The sequence below is a fragment of the Corvus cornix genome, chromosome 2 (genome assembly GCF_000738735.6).
Source record: "Corvus cornix cornix isolate S_Up_H32 chromosome 2, ASM73873v5, whole genome shotgun sequence".
Lineage (NCBI taxonomy): Eukaryota > Metazoa > Chordata > Aves > Passeriformes > Corvidae > Corvus > Corvus cornix.
The window spans coordinates 123627272-123648133 of record NC_046333.1 but is presented as its reverse complement, the minus strand read 5'-3'; the positions used below and the strand labels follow the sequence as shown (position 1 = coordinate 123648133).

At 36.4% G+C, this 20862-nt stretch overlaps 1 protein-coding gene and 1 long non-coding RNA gene across 4 annotated transcripts in view; one reads left to right on the top strand and one right to left on the bottom strand.

Annotated features, from left to right (window-relative positions):
* Positions 1 to 20862, bottom strand: part of ZFHX4 (zinc finger homeobox 4) — a 149246-nt gene that overhangs the window by 30506 nt on the left and 97878 nt on the right. The window lies entirely within an intron of this gene.
* Positions 17073 to 20190, top strand: LOC104692806. Its single transcript, XR_752414.4, has 3 exons — positions 17073 to 17135; positions 17299 to 17378; positions 18127 to 20190. It is a non-coding gene; the product is annotated as an uncharacterized LOC104692806 (long non-coding RNA).

Sequence of the window (20862 nt, the reverse complement as noted above, 5' to 3'; positions counted from 1 at the left end):
CAAACAAGCCTATAATTAAGTGACGATGATGATCATATTGACCAGAAAGTGCTAACTGGCAGTTACTACCAAATGGTATAATTTTGTTTTGTGGTGCATCATTTGAATTTTTATGGCAGTCTAATGCTTCTCATTGAAATGTATCACCGGGCCAGAGGAGGCCGACTGCAAAGCTGGCTGGACAGTGTGCCATGGTGGCTCCTTCCCAAAGAGTGTCACAAATCACATCCATTTTATCCACCCATTTCCACCCAGCAGCCTGTATTCCCCACTTGCCACACTCAGCCTCACCCCCCTGGCTGCTGGAAAGTGGCAGCTCTTATCTACCCTACTTGGTTTTGCTTCTTAGCTTCTGAAGGCAGAAAACATCCATTGTCACCAGCTAATCTGCCCAGCACTTTATTATTTCCTGATCTATTTTTTTCTACTTTTTTTTTTTTTTTTTTTTTTTTTTTCAAACTGCAGTCTACTTCCAGCTGCTGGAAAAGGAATGTTCTCCCCAGAAGTTTGGAGGGGTGGGGTGTCCTTTCCAGTCCGGCTGCTGTGCAAGCTTTCCCTCCCTCTCATTGCTGGCTGAGATTGCTTTCTAGTCTCCCTCCCGTAGTCTCAGAGCAAATCAGGAAAAGAAGCATGTTTTACTCTGATAATGGCGCAAATGTGGAAAAGAATTGTTGGTAAACTTATGCTGAGCCATACTGATTTATAAGAAAATAGGAAAAATTGTGGTTTGTATTTTTGTTGTTTTATTTCTACATTAATATTTTATCAAGTATTTTGCAAGAAGCAAAAGAAGCATATGCTGACAAAACCATTAACAGAGAATGTCAGCTATTCAGAATGAAACTCAGAAATGCTTTCCAGATGTGATTGGAGATGTACAGTTAATCATTTATTATGCAGAAAGGGATACTTTTCTTACTTGGCCATCTCTAGAAAGGCATTGAAGCGTGAAACTATATTGAGAATAGTCTAACTTTTCCAACTGATCGTTACTTTTCTTTTGGCTGCCATTATGGTTCATAGAAAATGCTGTTTCCCCCATCAGCATAAAGCATGAAGAGCACTACCATTGTCTGACTTGAAGACTAATACATTTCCATCAAGGTTATGTAGAAAAGAAAATTAAACCTCACTGTTAATTCTTATTCAACGTGCTGGATATACCCTGCCTAATTTCAGGCATTGCTCTAAGTTCATTCTCCATGGAGAGAGAGACACAAGGGCACAACTCTGACTTTTCATAGATGAATTGTTAATTCCTCCCTGATTGCAGAGGGATTTTAAAATGAAGTTTAGTGTTTGGAATGCAGACTTTTCACCTGGGCAGTGCTGTTAAACACTGGAAGTTAGCTGGGTGAACCTACGCCTGACCTAAAGCTCAGAAAGTCAAGGAGGGTTTCCTCATGACCTTCACCAGTGTCCTTCCTGGATGTTCATTTCAAGCCAGTGGCGGGAAAAAAAGCAAAATACTGCATCTTCACAGTATAATTCACTTTACTTTTTCTGTTTTGCTGTTCAATCTGTGTGTTCAATGTCCCTTCACATACAAACACTTCTACTGTCCCTAATTTCTTGCATTTTTTCCTACGAGCTGAGTTTCCATTATAACATGCAAGTGGTGAGACTGATTCTCCCATTCTGTTTTCAGAAAAATCCTTCAGAGTTTATTTACAAAGAAACTATGATGTTAATTAAGAATTCATTTAAAATGTCATTTAAATGATGTATTTTATTAGTGACTCAGTTTGGGGGTTTCTCTCTGATATACACTGTAAAATCCCTTTTATTTACCTTCCAGACTTTCTCTGAATTACTCACCTCTTTTTGGCTCGCTAACAGTACATCTCTGAAATTATCTGTAAAGAATTCTGTTAGTGCATATATTTCTTCTTTGTCTTTTGAGAATACTAGAGGTAAAAGAATTTATTTTCTTTGCCATCTCCTGATCATTTTGGAATGACTATCCTCTGGTGGTCTAGCAGACCTAATGACTCCTGCAGGCTTTCTATTTCTGAGATACTTCAACAATTCCTGTTTAGCTTTTCTAGGTACCTTCACATATTTTCTCCTCATAGCCAATCTCTATGTTCAGTTTTATTAACATCACTTTGGCTTTATTTCCACTTCTAAGGTTACTTTTTCTGACCTGAATAAATTCTTGTACTATGTCTTGTAATGTAGCTAACTACAGCCCTCCAGTTTAAATATTCCTCTTTCTTGATGCTGTCACAGGCAGAAGTAGGTGATCTATTTATACTGAGTAACATTTTTCCTGAACAAAAAACACCTTCTGAATTTTTAAAAAAATAATCTTTTAATCAAATAGCAGAATTATTTGTTGGGGGATTGAGGTGAGGGAGGTGTTGGTTTGTTTGTTTTCTACAATTACCTGACAAGTAGTCTATAGCATGTATAGCAATCTATGGATTATTTTACAAACCTACTTGTTACAAATATTACTTAAAGCTTGGCTTCTTTAACATATGCATGAACATATGAAGTGGTCCTTAGGGTTTTCTTTTTCAGAAAGACAACACAGGTGTTATTTTAGCTTTTCCTCCAACGCAGATTACAATGTTGGAGTGATTTGTAAGAATCTTCACCAAGACATCCACTGCAAATTACTCCAAAAATTCTTCTGTAAAAACTGGATTTCCTGGCTCAGCTGGAGCTGTACTATTCAAAATATAGTATACTGACACATGGTCAAACTCCTCTAACAGGAGGAAAACATAAAAGTCTGCTCATCAAAACCAGTAAAAGTAGTAAAAACCAGCAGTGCATTCCTGCCTTCTTGCTGGCTCTCAGCCCTTCTGTTACTGTCTTTACTTGCCTTCTGAAGACACAATATGGAAAATTCAGACAACAAACTTTTGTGTAATTACTCGAGTATTATGAAGTTTTGAGGAATGTTCCTGACTGGTATTATAGTATTTTAGTGTGCTTGGGATGCATAGCCATAACATCACACATCTCTATCCCCTTTCCCCAGTAGCAGGATCCTTTCAATTTCAGTACTGTGCTTCAATACCTCAACCTGGTCTTTTCTTGCTGCATTGTTTGGAATCAGGAATTACACTATACTATTGATTAATATGAGTGCACTGCCAAGTTTGTTAGAGACACTTTGATGGCATACTTTGAAGACGAGAAGTATCAGTTGGTTCTCAGCACAAAGATGTGTGACTCACAAATACTGAAATAGAGGAGATGGCAGACAGATTTTCTGAATTCAAAAATGCTGGCTATATCTAGGGGTTCTCCCAGGGCCAAGTCAAGCATTTCAGGTCACACAGTCTTTCTGTAAAGCTACCTGTATCACAGCAACAGAAGGGCATGAGTTGGCTTGATTTGTATCCATTTTGCTTCTTACTAAAGCAGTGTGACATAATAATTTCCTCCATCTTTCATTTCCTCTTTCCTTCAGTTAAGTTTTTCAATTCTCATTGTTCAGTGTACTGCACTGCTCTTACTTTTCCTAAATGTTCGTCTAATTTGAATGCTCTTTCTCCCATACACAGCAGATGCCCCACAGCCTCTAAATTAATTTTCATTGTCAGCAATATAATTTTACCTCTGTGGAAGCTTAAAGACTTGCTTATAGAATCCTCACTCACAACTGCCCAATGAACACAAATCTACAGTGCCAATCTAGCTGAAGTCCTGAAATGCCTTGTGAGGTGGCTCTGTTGATACCACCGAAAATACCTCAGAGAAAACTTCTGAACAAGACTTGAACTTAACATTTGTTTTTAATGTCTTTAGACAAGTAGATAGGAGGACCCATTTGCAAGTGTAATCCAGACTTCCCACCATACATATGCCTTTTCATTTGCTTATAGCTTCAAAACTTTTAAGTGCTTGAGCTGAAATCAGCTGTGCTGAAGCCCCTGCTGCAGGTTGGATAGCATTTGCCTTTTTTTTTTTTTTTAAATTTCAGCCAAAGTGATTAATCTACTTCTAAGAATAGGATTAGGAAAAATATATGTTTATATGTATGTGTACATTTTTAAAATCTTTAATGTTCCAGTGATTTTAATCTAGAACCCAAAATCTGGCAGACAGGATGACATCTGGATGTGGTACATTGGATTAAGCTGCCCAAATTCAGCCAAGCAATACAGCTTTTAAAAATTCTACTTACCCATGCTCAGAAAAGCTCCTTGCACTGAAGAGCTGACATTCTGCTAGGAATCTGTAATCACTGAAGACAGTCACACCCCCCACAGTGCTGAGAGCTCACCAAAGTGCACAGGCAGTCACATCCCACAGAGCTTCCACAAACCCCTTCACCCAGCTCCTGTGTGTACTAACCAAAGCACATTCCCTCCTCAAAGGGAGACTACAACTTAAATAGATCTTCTAAAATACAAATTCTCCTGGCAGCTTCCCTGCACAACTAAACTGCAACCACATTATCCTTACTATGATGATAACCAAGGGAAACCAATCTTTCCCTTTTTTTTTTTTTTGGCTGTGTATCATTGTTCTGGGAGCTGGCAGCTTATAGGAAAGCAGGAGCAGCATGTCCCCCCCTCCACCCCCCCCGTGCTCATAGGTTGGCAGGAGCAAAAGAGGTATGGAAGGGAGATTTTTGGGTCAGAGAAAGAACTGGAAAAAAGCAAGCAGAATTGGTCTGAGGAAAAGAACATGAAAATCCAGAAGATGGAGAAGGGAGGAGAAAATTAGGATCAAATGAAAAATAGAAGGCAGGAAACTCTAATCAGCCACACACCAAAGTCCAGAACCAAACTGGACTTCAGGAAATAGAGCTGGCTGGGACCAAAAGTACAAAAATGCACAGAGAAAACAATAGGTGAAAACAACGATTACTAGGCAATGAGATTGGAAACTTAATTTAGAAAAATATGGTGTCCCCCAAGGCCCAGTATTAAATCCCTGATTTTTTGCCATTATTATAATTCTTCTTCTTGCTTATTGCACTACCCTTTGCCAGTGTTTATCCACAGAGCAGACAAAAACATTCTGCTACTCTCAGCTGGCTTGCTAGCTCTAGCAAGGGGGCTTGTGTAGCAAATTCAAACCCACTGCTGTTTCATGAACCTTTCAGTATAGTACTACATGGTCAATTTTTTTTCCTAGTTTAAGGCTTAATAGCTATAGGACTAGAGATGCAAATCATCCCGTCCCCCCTATGTTTTTTGAGCTATTAATAATATCACAAAAGTAAAATACTTTATTATCTTTAAAAATAAAATACTCTTCCCTTCTGACACAATATTTAATATCTTGATCAAGCTCTACCTTATGCAAAACCTCTTGCCTTATTCACTGCACAAAGCTATTGATACGTATCTAGTGAAAAGCTATTCAGGACTTTATTCCTTACTGTTTAGCATGAAGCCACATGTTCTACTTGCTACATCTCCTCAACCTATTCTGAAAGTCAAATTATTCATTTCATTATTGACTTCTTATTGCTGCACAAACATTAATGAATTTATCTTCATTATCTCCTAAGAGATGAGGAGGAAATTCTGCAATTTCAGAAAGGGAAGTTATACAGAAATTGAGGTTAAAAAAAAAATCTAACTTGGAGAACCCAGTTTGATACAGATGGGACCCAATTTTTTCAAAGTACATAGCACTATATAGCACTTAATATGCTCAAAGCACAGCACTGATTGCTTTCATTTGCAGCTCTGTGTGTTCAGCACTTATTTAACACTATCGTAGAGCCTCCAATCAAGCACTTAGAAAATGAAGGCCACACAGTTAGTGAACTCCTATGAAAAGGCTGGGAAAGGTGACCTGCTTAGGAAAAAAAAAACCCAACTCTCCAGCAGAAACAGATATGGAAACAAGTTCTTCATTGTCTTAAATATACCACATTATTTCTCTTCACACTGTATGCATGAGGATTTTCCTGCACAAAGTAGGCTGAAGTTCACAGGGGTGGTGTGAATAAAAACATAACATTTTACTGATTTACTCTACTATACTAGACCTAACTTAGCTAATTTAGGAATAGTATTTAGGAACAGGACTTAGGAATTTAGGAATAGCGCAGTGATTGTAGTTAGCAAATATCATAGTGAGTGTAAAACAAAGAGTCTTCTTTTTTATTTTATATACAGGCAGGTATCTGTTCTAATGCTGATGAAATGCAATAATTTTGAGTTGGCAAACAGTGTTTTCAAGCACAATAATCAATTCATACATGTTGTAATTACTAAAAATACTGTAGCTTCTCTTATGATGGAAAGAGACAAAGATGAGACACAATTACAATTGGAGAGATGTGCTACATTTGTGGAAATTATTGTTTTCTGTTTGAAACAAGATGTTTTGATCACCTCAGCATAAATTAGCTCCACAGTTATCACTAAGATGAAGAACAGAAATAAAAATATATGAACTTTTTTAAAGTATTGGCATGGATTTTCTTTGCTTGAGTAAAGGTATTCACAGAAGTTGAAATTTTCAGAGGCCATACTACAAAAAAAAATGGGCTTAAGTGAACCCACATTTGATTTCCAGAAGTGCCCAGTGTTAATCTTAGCACCCATGGGCTGAAAGCTGAGCAGTTTTGAGAATCTCCATAGTCTCAGAGGAATTAGCAAAACGCCACACATTAGGCACAGAGGATTTTTACCAATGAAAAATAGATGGTCAACACCTGGCCTTTAAGCAGATTTTATAGTCCTCATAAAACATATATCCTCTATACATACCAACCTACAAATATATTGAGAAAGTTCCACTCATTTCAAATCATGTGTTCACAAAGCCATGTGTGCTGGGCTTTGAGGTCTGGGGATTATAATAGCCACTCGTTTATAGCAGTATTTCACTTGAAAAGTGGAACATGATGTGAAGCAAGCAGCACATAGCTTCCAAAATCAGGAGAAAAAAAAAACCCTATGAAGTTTCCTATTATAAGAGCAAGATTAATTTAGGCATCTTCATAAAAAAATAAAATAAATTCTGCTGCTTACTGTATAGTTAATCCATGCATCTTTAAAGACTTCTATTTTTAGTCTCATACAGCATCTGAGCATACAATGTTGAGATCTTTTTTAGATATGGGTAAAAGAGCTTGAGTTTGGTTTTTTACATCTTCTATTAATCTTTTTTAACAAAAAAAATCTGCGAAAATTAAACAAGTGGCTTTTAGGCACAGTCCTATCTTTCTGTTGCTGACAGAGAGTCAGATTTGCTGATCTGGGGACATTTCGGAGCCACACACATGAAAGACATGAAATGCTTGCATCCGACAAGCATTTCAGATAACTGTCTGAAAATGCAAGATGAAGCAACTACTGGAGGCACCACAATTTTCTGTCTAAACACCTCTTTTTTGAGATACATTCCCTTCAGTATCCCAGAAAAGCTTGGGCAGATATCCTTTTTCTCTCCAATATGTACCACATATTCGTTTGCCACTCATGGAACTTTTTAAAATGCATTGTGTGGTTAAGAACCAGTGCTCCAGTTCAATTCACTGCAGAAACTGCATTCGAGATTTTGCTTGCCTGTTTTATTTGCAACAGCCTCTGTCCCAAAAGCACAGGTGGGGGAAGGAAGAGGTATGCTACAGGCTTTCTCCTCAGAATTTGTTGTGGAGATGAAATGGGGCACCATCAATTTCATATGAACACTATTTGGGCAGGAACTAGTCATCAGTCTGACATTTACATTTATCTAGATGCTCTGCGAAAGCTTCCACATCTGGTTAGCCCAGCACACTTGACATAGTGAAGACCAGCACTGATAAACATACTTGTTCTATTCTCGAATGAGGAGGAAATACGAAGAGACTTCATCCAAGGCTTTTCAGAGTTAGTATCTATTTTGAACTGCATGTGACAATGAGGTGACATTCCTCACTCATTCCCCCATGTGCAGCACACACTTTGTCAGACTAACAAAAGCCATGTTTTAGCTGATGGCTAAAAGGGATCCCATGCATGTTTTTGTGTCTTCAGAGAATGTCAGCCTGGCAGGATCCTAAGCTCAAATGGATTGCATGACGTGTGCCCATTTCAAAATATATGCATACAAGTACAGCAGGCTGGTTTTGGAGACCATCTCACAAAGTTATTACAAAGCTGAACATCATTAAAAAGTGAAAATGTTTTGCTCAAATATATAATTACAGAGAAAGAAGAATCAATTGACAAGGTGACTTCAACAGAAACTGAGAACACAAGGAATCAGAAGTGTGCAACTTTAAACTTGCCCCTAACTAGGGGAGTTAGATGCTTCAACATGAAAAAAAGAAACAGAACTAAGCTGAACACTTACATTTCATCCATCATGGGGTTAAGTAAAACTATTTTGCATCTTTCAAATATGGAAATTCAGACATCAGTGTAACAAAAATAATTTTTACCTTTATTTAACTAAGACATTTAAAGTCAACTTTTAAAATAGAAAGAAAATACTATTCCGTCAGGATTTTATGAGCTATGACAAGCCCATACATCCTGCATTTCCAAATAAAATAGAAACATGATTGGTCTGAAGGTCCATTTGGGGACACAGAATGTATGTCAGCTCTTTCTGAAAAATCAGGTACCATACCTTTAAGAGAAACAAGCTGAAAATGGAATCTGATTCAAGTAGATCTTCTTCCTCACAAGTTACTCATTGAAAATCGTATAAGAAATGCCACTTGAGACTACTATAAATTCAGCATAACTAAGTTTGAACTCAACCCTTAGTTTCTAACAGAAAAAAAAAATCAAAGGTGAAAACAAAATTGCTAAATACTTCAAAGACAACATGCAGGTTCAGCAGCTTTCAATGAAGTTTTTCCAGAAGCAGTTGCTGATCAAACTTTAGAGAAGACATATTTCATGTGTGTTCATTAATTCAAAATAGGAAAGTTTTCAGTCCTACTGCTGTCATTCATTCCCTCATAGCAAAAAAAATGGACTGCTACTGGAAGCCAAGACCTACTGCTCAGCCTCTAGCTACCAAAGGCAAGTAAGGTGCTTCTGTGAGCTAAGTAATAGGTGTGCATTACTGCTGGCAACAGGAAAGAAATGTCTTGTTGCAGGAAGGTATGAAGAACAGTCAACTTTTGGAACTTTTAAGGAAAGTCTCATGATAGGTGCTCTACTCACAATGTTGGCTTAAGAGTTATGCAAGAACATGAGCTTTCACTTGGTAACAAAGTTGAATAAAATAATGTCATATTTCTGGGGAAAGAAAAAAGAAGAAACTATTTAAAAAACACCACCACCATTACATAAGGCCTAAGCAAATAGAAAAGCTAAAACTCAAACCCAAATATGTTATAATCAGCTCACAATTATCCAGAGTAGAGGGGTGGGGTTACTTAAATAAAGCAAAACCATATGTAAACTAAACTAAAAGAGCACATTTAGTACATTCACTTTTGAAGTAATTCTCTTACTTCCACTTGTAAATAGCTACCTATGGAATGAAGAAATGGTGTTAAATTGCAGTGAGCAGAGCAGACCTGATAGAGTAGTATTTATTTTGTGTCATGTATTCTGTAACTATGAGCTGCAGCTGGTGGTGTGGACAGCAGATGGGCTCTGGTTGAGCCACAATCCAGGTAATCAATTCACTGATAATTCAAATTTGACTTCTTTATAAATATCAGGAATTTTAATGCAGTCTTATGACTGTTGAATTATGGAACTGAAAATATTACAAACTGTCAAAAAATACAAGCTACCCTCCAAAAACCTTCCCCCAATTAAATTCCCTTGGCTGTAACTTAGAGTAACTGTAAGCCTTGTAAAAACCCTTTTACTGAATGTCTCCACCTATGTTTTTTCCCTCCAGCTACAAGCATAAGAAAAAAAAAGTTGAGAAATGAAGAAGTTGTGAAATTTGATAATTGGGTTAATGATAATAATAAAAAGAAACCTTTGAACAATTGAGGACAAAAAAATCTTTTATTGGGAAGATGTTTTCTTCCTCAGATGAATTATAGATCAACTCTGCGGAAAACACTGTTTGATAATTATTCAAGGACTCCTATGATTAAGAAAACAGTACACAGCCTGTTCCATTTTAAAGTGTCCCCACCCTTGTTCAAGCGGAAATGCAGTTACAATAATTTTATGGTACATAAAATGAAAACAGTTGGCCTACCAAGTAACAGCAAATCAGCATACACAGCTTTATAGATGTACAGTATCATTTAAACCCTGCTGTTTCATTTGAATTGTGATGGATCTTTTTTTATCGTTTCTTCATCTAACCTAATTTTCCTAAACCCCTTGTTTAATATTCCTCCTACTGTTTGTTTATTTCTCACTGAAGGAGCACAATAGCAACAGAAACAATAATTTCATATAAATAAAGGCTAGAATGGGTGCTACATCTTCTAAGGAGTGTGAACATTCCACTATCTCTTTCAATTACAGTGCTTCACGACTTTTCTTTGTTAGGGGAGAATTTAATACGACAAATAATCAGTCATGAAGAATGAAGCAGAACTCTGCTAGTGACTGCTGAGCCCAAATGATGCATTGTACAAGGAAGAAGACAATAGAGTAATTCTTTGTAATAGAGGACACCAAAATAACAAGAAGCACACAAGTTCTAAACTATTATAATGAACTCTGGGACTAAAGACCAGCTCTTAGGCTTTGATAAAGTTGTTTTCCATTGCTTCAGCAGCACACAGATGCCTAAAAGATGGTTTAAATGGCTGGGAGGAAAGCCCTAAAACGAAAAGGATGCCCAGTGGCACAGAGCCAATGTAGTCAGTTCATTCAAAGTGGACATTACCAATTCCTATGTGTAAAATAAGATATTCCAAACAGCCTTAAACTGACCTAAATTACACCAGTTTCAAAATTTTTTGGGAATGTCTGGAATTTACCTCAGTTAACTCCCTCATTTTCAAATGCAGAGTCACACTGTGACATCAATGCAATTCTGGAGACAAGTACATTTCTCAACACTCATGGTAAAAGAATATTAGAATTTCAAAGTTTGTCAAGAGCTGGAAAGAGAATAAAGCTTGGTTTGGTATCTACATTTTGAAAATGAGAAAGCACATCAGACTTTCTTCCTGAATGGAGCTATTAAATCTATTACAGAGGAAGCAAAGTGAAGTTTATAAGAATCTTGCCCTCTGAGAATTTCAATGGGTAAAAGCTGTGGAAATTTCACTTTATTGCCACTGTTCCGCCTACCACATGGGAGCACTTGTAATATTGATTAAATTGGACATGGACAGCAGAAAAGTATGTAACATTTAACACAGCCCACAAATGCAAGAAAACAAAACCAGAAATTCCATTTGTTATTGTAGGGTCTAGAAAAATATGATGGGATGTACCTTCAACACCACAGGAAAACAGTACTGCCTGTGTTTGTGTCAATTGTTGGAGAAGCTGCCATACCTAACTCTTAGTTTCTAGAAACACTAACTTAAACCCAAAGCCAGATCACTGTCTTGGAAACCAGAGATACACTTAGGAACTTGGACCCCACCTCCTGACCTGGGCCAGGCAACATTAATTCTGTCATTCCAGCCATATTTATAGTCTTATGCTTCAATATTTTGACCTGAAGAAGTTTCATGAGTATTACCTCCCAAACTGAAAACGGTTGAAAGCCAGGTGGATTCCATTCCTTTAACAGATTCTTTGGCTCCTGGGAGCAATCAGGTTTTTTTTGCCCTTGGGGTGCTTTAGTCAGATATCTTGCTGCAGGATATGTGGAGTAAAATTTATGTTGCAGGAAGATGCCATCTTTCATAGTCAACTATTTTCATTAAAAAAGCTATGACCAACTTTCTGGGGAAAGGCTTTGCCTTTGTCTTTGCTGAGCAAAGGCTTAATGTTTTTTTTTTTCCCATTCTCAAGTGTCTTTCCAATCACATAAAGGGGATCCCATTTAATTTTTTTTTATAAAAAAGTGACTAAATTAAGGATGCTCGTAATTTTCACAATATCCATGAAATTATATACTGCTGTTTTGATCGAACCCTATTAACTCAGTTTCAGAGATCCTTTTTTTCAAAGGCCGTATTCAAAGACCCTTCTAATTCTAACTTGCCTTAAAATTAATCAATGTGGTGATACTCTCTCGCTTTCTCTGCCACATCTTATCATTATGTAAGAAACCTAATATTTCCCTAAAATATGGTAATGGCTCTTAGTCTATTAATGGTCTTTAGATTATTTTCTATATCACAATTGCTATGCCACTTCTGCAAATGTGCCTAGATTAACACCACCCACCCTTGGATTTGCTCTCTCATGAAGTGCTTGACATTTGCTCTGCTTTCTCAAGTCTGTTCTTTAGACTAGTGAATTAGGAGGTGGACTTCTCCCTCCAATAATTTTGAATGTCTTGCAAATTACAAGCTTAAACAAAAAGCACTTGGGAAAATAATTTTACACATTCTAAACAAAACAAAAATCCCATATTGCCCACATTGCAACCAATAGCGTTGCTTTTCAGATATCAGGTGTGTTGCTGAGATTTCTCATAGGAGAAGTAGGTTGGAACTTCTCATCTGTCATGACAGTATTTGAGGTCTTTTTTTTTTTTATATTAAAAAACTGTATCAATATAGAGTTGCCAGCAAATATATCTAGAAGACTTAATAGGTTTTGTGGAAATCAGTTTGTATGGAATGCAACCAAGTAATGAAAAACAGCACAACATGTATATCCCCCAATGGTGAATAGTAAGACAGAACAACACATTAGCTCATCCTCTATGTACCTATTCGTATCTATAATGCATATATTTCACTGGAATCTTTAGGAAAACTAAACATACAACTTCGAACATTTTTACTTAACCAGCTCAATGAAATAAAGGAAGAGGGACCAACAGATGAACATTTTAAGTTTTGAAGCTGCCAGGACAAAATTATTTAATTCACAGCTACACCTAATATAGCCGAGTAACATAAACACTAATATCCTGTTTCTTACCCTGGACAGCAAATCTTGTACTGCTTAAATCTAGCTCGTCTTGAACTAATGCCACTTTATAAAAAGAAGAGGAAAGCTTATCAAATATGCTTCAGAAATCTCTGAAAACAGTAAATACCAGTCTTTTATTACAGCTCTGGAACAAAGTCAAAATTCTGCTAAGTTCCTAGCGCAGAGCACAACTAACTGGAAGTCTGGATGTTTCATAAATGAGTTTCACCAAAGGTATCGCACACTGAGATTCCAGGCCCATGTGTCATGCCCTGAAACATCTGCAACAGAACATAACATTCTTAATAAATGAGATAAATAAAAGTGTGCACTTAATGAAGTAATTCTGAAAATATATCTGTTCATCCACACAGATGAAAACCTGTTTATGAGTTTGCTTGGTGGGAAAGGAAATTTCTAAGAGATATTTTTTCAGTTCTGTTGAAATACACCTGGAGTATTTCTACGAAAAGTCAACACATGAGTTTAGCAGTGTGGAAATATATATATATATATGCCACAAAGATTTTGATAAAAAGACGTTGTGCAATCCTTCGCATCTCTTTACATACAACAGTAATAAAGAAAAAGCATTCCATTTTGTCATATTTAATAACACCTTGAAAAAAAGCCACACATACTTTAGAGTTACGTAATATATTTCCATGTTTTAGTGGAAGGGAAGGTAACTACTTAGAAAATGTAGGTTTGCATTTTTATGCTAAATTAATGCTAATTATATTGCCACTTATACCACATTCACATCCCACTCTCGCAAATTGCTACAAACAATTAAGAGCAAAAATCCATTCAAGTTAACAAAATGACAAGCTTTCTGCTACTTCAGAGTATTTTTAGGTATGGTATGTTCTTAGCCTGAGTTGGTTTTCAGCTGTTCCTGTAATTCACAACTCCTCAAAATAACTCCATAACTCTCCCTCTCTTTTTTTTTTTTTTTTTTTTTTTTTTACACTGTTTAATCAGGATGGGGATCTGAACTATGAGTTTATCCAAACCAATCTCTTTTTAGTGCTTGGGGATTTTGCTGTGCCAAACCACTTCTGGTGTTTCAAGCAAGGCAATGACAGCATACCTTCTTGTTATTATTTATGCATGGAAGGCCAAACCAAATGCTTGGGTGGGTCGCTGAAGACATGAAGTATGTAGTTTTTTCCATCCACAGGACCCCATTTACATTTAAATGAACTTGCTCCTTGTGAAAGATTGGCTCCAGCAGAGAATACCACATGACCACAGACATTGAAATTAAATCACAATCACAAGGATAGAAGCCACCAACATACTGCTAAAATCAACCTACAACACATATCTGCACAGTCTTAAATATGTCAGTAATAAAGAGAAAATGTTCCATTTTATTTTATAAGATGCATCCCACTGTATTTTTTAAATCCATGCGCATAATAAAACACTGCTGCTGAAAGCAAGAGTCAAACAAGTAAAACACAAAGCTACCTCTGCCATGGCTGGGTTTCTCACAAGCAATAGGAAAATTGTCATGTGAAGCTCCAGGCTTTAAATGGATGATTTCTCCTGGCTGATGCTGGACTGGCACTGACTTGACAAATGTGGGAAAGTCCTCAGCTGTGAGATGGGGGCTTAGGTTGTGGGCTCTTGGTCAATTGAAAGGTTGCATTAAATGTAAATTATAGGACTGTTACTTAGATATATACCCTTCTCAACCAGGTGAAAGGCAAACAGCGCCCTGCACTAATTCACAGATGAACTGGTGATAGGCTTGCTGAATAAGGCAAGCAGGCAGGCAGCAGGCAATTATAATTCTCATCTTTGAAGGAAGGAAGGAAAGGTATTTTTATATAAAACCATATTAAATTTCATTTTTAAGTGCCCCTATGTATTTCTCTTTTCAATTTATATGGAAAAGTATTAGGCAAAAATCTACAGCAGAACTGGCAGTAAATATCACAGAAACAATTGCTCTTTTATTAAATATTTATTGAAAAAAATTCCTGTGCTTTCTCATTTTTCTTCTTCTGCTTCCAATATTTATTTACAGCTGATTATTAACATCTGCCAGCGTAACAGTTTCATCTGTACAGAAGCTGAAGGGTAAAAAAGTCACAGACCCCCTCTAACATGACCTGTAGTTAGACAGAAAACAGTTTTCCCAGTCACCGCTTGGCTTCCTGTCTGTGACCTCTGAAAAGCATTGGAGGCCGGGGTTAATGGCCTTTCCAATCTCTGTGATAAGAATTCATTTTGTTCTATTACCAGCAGTTATCTCAGGAGCCTGCTGCATCACTTCAGCAGGGTTCAATCAATGAGAGGACCTAATGAAGTAACCAGCTGTAGCTCTATTTCCCTGGTCAACTCTATCAGACAAATAAGATCTATCAGTCACATCTTAAGGCCGGTCCTAGAAACAGCACCCTCACATGCTGAACCCATATGCATATGAACCAATGATACCTGGTTCTTTCTTTTTAATCTTCCCTTTTAATATGGCTTTTCTAACAGAAAATGAAGCGAAATGGGTTTGAAATGTTGCATTAAGAGGACAATAATGCTGGATTAAGAAACAGTGGATTTTCAGAACAGCAGGAAGCATTTGTATTAATAACAAAAATAGAGTAAATTATATTGCATGTCAGATTTTCCCCCCCAAGCAACCCCTATTCTCCTTAGACAGTACTCTTAAAAAAGAAAAAAATGTTTATTATTTTCTGCCTTAAATTACTATGTGTCATAAACAGTTTTATGTTTGGGGACTTAATTTTTCATTTGTCACGTAGGAAATATTATCTAACCCTTCAGTTAAATGTCAGTCAAAATAATTGTCAGACAATTTTATTTTATATATAAGTCAGATCACTTAAAATAAAAATGTTAATTTTGACAAAATTGTATATATATGTAATTTTGTGATTTGGTATAATTAACTTTATGCTCTCATACTTCAAAAAGGGCTTAATTACTTAGAAGTACAGACCCTCTTTAAAAGGCACTGGATTTGAAAATTGAAGAAGGAAGGCAAATAATAATAAAGGCTAACTTCAGGACTTCAGAGCTGTGTACATCAAAGTATGACTTTGTAATTAATTAGCGGGTACAGGAGAAAAATTCAATTCATATTGCTTGTACCAAAGTGTCCAGTCTGACTTCATCACGAGGTGTGACAAACTAAATCGTACCAGGCCACAACAGGCAAATTACTGAAAGTGTTGTGGGAAGGCATCTTAGAAGAGTGTCATATTTGCTGAAATGTTGAAAGCCCCGTGTAGCTAGGTTTACTTTATTAGGTTAATCTCAACGAATCTCATGAAATGAAATTTGTATCCTTTTAACTTGTGTGCTTTGTCAAATTGAAACAATATAGCCTTGCTATGTGCTGCTGAGGAGACCATATCATGAAATAAAGCTAAAAATTATTACTACTCAACATGCATGCACAAAGTGTACATAAATGTCTATACAATTAAAAGCTAGGTATCATTTTGCATATAGTAACACATCTGATGGATTATGACACACAAATTCCAGAGAACATGTGCTTCATATAAGCCCTTATCTCTCTTTTCCCTATGTGCAAAACAAAGGCATTCTTCTTTTGCAGTCTGCCTGCACTAATAAAACAATATGAATATTACTTGTAGAATCAAAGGAAATCCAAAACCTCTTCGTTTTTAATGTTAAACCACCTTATTGAAAAGCAAGGGGAAGAATGCGTTTTAATAGTGCAGTTTGGTATTTAAGGAAATCACATTTCTGCCATAGATACCTGGATACATTTGAAAAGGACTGAAATATCTATGCTACATATGTAAACAGATAAGAATATGCCTAGCAGGCATTTTGGGAACATCTGTCAATTTTTTATGGAACGCACTGATTGTGGGCTATTGATTGCATTTAAACAAAGTTGTTTCAAAAAAAAAAAATCAGCTAACAATTCGTGTAGAAAGGACTGATCAATATTTAAATGACTCTCTTTATTGATTTAAAATTAACTTTCAATTAAGAGATCCATAGGACTCTTAACTGCGACACTTATCCATTCAAGAGAAAATAAAGGTACATTTATCGATACACTTAAACAGCAGTGGCTGGTTTCCTATTGATTCAGTCATTTGCGCTGGGATTCGTTAGCGTCATCTGACTTCAACTCGCTTACTAGGTCTTCACAGTGTGCCATGCTGAAAGATGCAGGAATGTACAAAACGATACAGGGGAAGCAAACGGAATTAGATGTAGGCAGAGGTAAGTCATACTTATGCTTTTTATGTCTCCTAATGAAGGAAGTGACCATTTAAATACTGCCTAGCTTCTGGGTTTGGTCAGACACAAATTCCTGTCAACTGACCTGTTATGTACTGTTTGAGACAGGAAACATTAAAATGAATGAAATTTTTCATATTGATAGGTAACAGTTCTATTGGCTCCTATCAGCTATGACAAGATCACCTACTTGTATGTATTGATTAACGTATAATCCACAGGAAGGTAAGCTCATTGTTTGCAGAATGATTTTAAGTGGCAGTATCGTGATGTCCTGCATATGTTTCTCTCTCTCTCTCTCTCTCTGATATTTAAGAAAAATATAATTTAATATTGTTATATGGAATCAGCCATCATATGGATTTTGAAAGACTTACTGAGACATTTGAAAGTAAACATTGTGTGTATCTCCGTTTTAAAGAAAAACTCAAACATATTTGCACTAAACAAAAATATACTACAATAGCATAGCTATAACTATAAACATGTGCAAAAGCATCAGTACATTTAGGAACACAAATTAAAACCAGGACTGTAATTACATACTTCATTATTTATATGTATTCTGGGTATTTTAGTATACTATGGAAGCTGGACATGTAATCTCTATAGTTAATAATAGACCAAATTCATCCCAGGTGTAATTTCATTGAAGTCAACAGACCTCGAACTGCACCTGGAATGAATTTGGCCCAATGCTATGAATGCCTCCTGACTCTCGCCAGCCTAGATTTACATATAAGATATAACACAAAAATGAAATAAAAATAGAAGATGTCCAGGAGGCATAGCATGTTTACAAAGCAGAGTGGTAATAACCTTGCCTGATATATATGTGGCAGTGCTTTGCTTAGCCAGACAGTATCATTGGGAGTGGGGGAGGGTTAGCTCTGACGGTGGCTCAGGTTTGCCTGTATCCCTTCATGTCATTGCCTATTTCTTTCTCTTTTTCTCTCTCTTTCTGTTTTTGAAGCCTCATAGCCCAGAACCGTCCAGTGAAACGAAGCAGCCCCAAACTGACCCATTTATTACCTATTCATTTGCTGTGATGAAATCTCCAGGAGCAAAAAAACTGCTGCAGTATAGTAATGTTTAAACATTAAGACCTATTCTGATCAACCGAAATTATTCCTTAAACTGAGAACCACAAACAGAATGTATATAAAATATAAATTGCATACATGATCACCAACATTTTGTTTTTCAAAAAAATTATTTTGCTAAGAAACAAGATCAAATTCTTTGAAGCACGGGTGTGTTTTACATTATGACAAGCTGCTGTTTCCATTATTTCTTCTTTTCTCTGTCCACTAAAGGTTAAATCATACTTACCAAAGGCTCATTTACAGAGTTATGATATGAATCAGTGATATCTTTAGGATCATAATAACACAGAAAACTGGTTATGGACTTTTGCTGCTGGGTGAGAGTCAAGATCAGAAAGACCACTGCACAAATGCAAAGGAAATACCCCCTCCTAATATTTCTAAATCACATAATGTTAGTGTAACATAATTTGGAATATATTATGATGGTTACAATTACTAAAAAGTGCATGATGCCATTATTTCCAACTGGAAATTAGATGATTATACTAATTAAGTGATAGCAGGTGGCACAATGACTGCTACAATCTTCTCTGATGTGCAGAGAGAGATGCATGGTTCACTGTCTAAAACACTCAGGAATAGTAACAATTGGCTTAAGCAGTATTCTGTCCCAAGATGCAGAGTAAGGATTCACTTTGATTTAACACTTCCTTATCACATCAAAGAGGTGTAGGGACATCTTTATGGATTGTCTTAGGAAAAAATATGCTACCAGTTCAGCTTCTACTCTTACAACTAACGTTTCTTGATATAACAGAATTAAAGTATGAAATGAATTCCAAGAGAATCATGTAATTTTAAAATGTCAGCAATGTTCTTTCAAATTGCAACTGGCCTAAATTCATCATTACTGCTTTTAAGTTCCTTAATTCTGAATTGCTATAGGTGTGCTATTGAGTCTTGTAAGTCAAGCAAACTGGAAATGCTGTAGTAAAATAAATATTTCTCTGTCAATGAAAGCACTAAATACTTTTAAGAATATATGTGGTCATTAAATACATTTGAGTTTTAACTCAAATTTCCTAAGCAGTATTTGCACATTATTTTTACGGCAGGATTTGAAGATTATTCACAATTTCACTGAGTTAGACAAATAATCCTCCAGTCCCATGAGTTATTTCAGAGCTTGCTTTTCCTGCCCTCTCTGCTCTATGGTCAGACTGTAGTAAGGCTAAGTCATCATCCACAATTAGTTTTCCAGATAAGTCATTGTTAGTTTTAAAACTAAGAGATAGGTTTGAGAAGCTACTCTTTTTTATTTGGACTTCCATGTGTTTCTGGAGTGTCACCTCAGTTTAAGGATGGCAGGGGAGCAGATCTGCTGAAGAACCACGCTGTGCAAGAATGCAACCACCATATGCCTAAGAGGCAAAAGAAGCAATTCTTATAAATGATGAAAAATAAATGTTATCTAATTTCTGAAAACAGCTTATCTAGATTTATCTGTCTCTGTAGCATTCATTTTAGTTTTGTTACTGTATTTCTTACTAAAGATCAAAAGCATGGCTGATAAGACTTAAGTTCAGATATATTTGTAACATGGTATGATATCTTACAGCATAGCTAGTTTGTTCAAACAATTACTGCCTTCTCCCTCTATATTTTGCAAAGCCTTACCTGTGCCACAATTTCAAGGAGTGCTTTTGCTATCTGACTTTCCACAGGTGAATACAAGAGAAAGCTGGATCAGACAGTAGAAGGTGAAAAACTATTGTTTTCCCTAGGATGTTGTGCGTTACATTCTGGTGACATTCTCTTCTCAGTGATGACATGTGCAAATTAAAGCTACCCTACTCTTCTTTTTGCACTAAAATTCACATAGGCGTATGTGCTATGATAACCGCAAGTACTGTGCAGAATGTCTTTAGCAAGTACAAAAAAGAAAGGTTCTCCAACTTGGAAGCCTAAAGGAACCTTTTTGGTTAGAGCAAACCCTGAAATTTTGTGAAAATCACTCATCCCCATTTTCTAATGTTTTAATAGAACTAAATGGAAGGAATCTAAACTTCTGATTACAAAAAATGCCTTATCTCCTCCATGAATACCAAACTGCTCAGCATTTAGAATACTATCATACAGATGTTGTTCAGTGAATTGATATAACAGTTGCATCTTTTCCAGGACAAAATTTGAGCAAATTTCCTGCAATGAACATGACAAATACCTCCCTCTCTGTGGCTAAAATAAAAACCTTTACTGCTGCACCCCTGGATATTCAATTACCTGTGCAAATGGGAATAATGGTAGACAGTTACTCAGAAGCAGCTACTAGAGAAATTTGAACTTGTTGTTCAACCCAAAAAAATAACATTATCATACTATAGGCATGAGGCCAGGTCTCTTACCTTCACATGCCACTGATTAGTTCAGCCTTAGCTGAACAAAAATCCTTAATCTTCTCTTTTTAATATTGAAGAGGTAAACCCTCTTTCACCTGCATGTGGAGTCTCCTTTTCATCAAAGCTCAGGAGATTCCAGCAACAAAATCAATGTATGCATGTTCAGAGCAGTTTTCAGGGTTTTGTAAGACAAATCTTTCAAATGGGAGCTAGTTTAATGCTATTGAGCTGAGTTTCGATCTGACTGAGTGAGTGAACAAC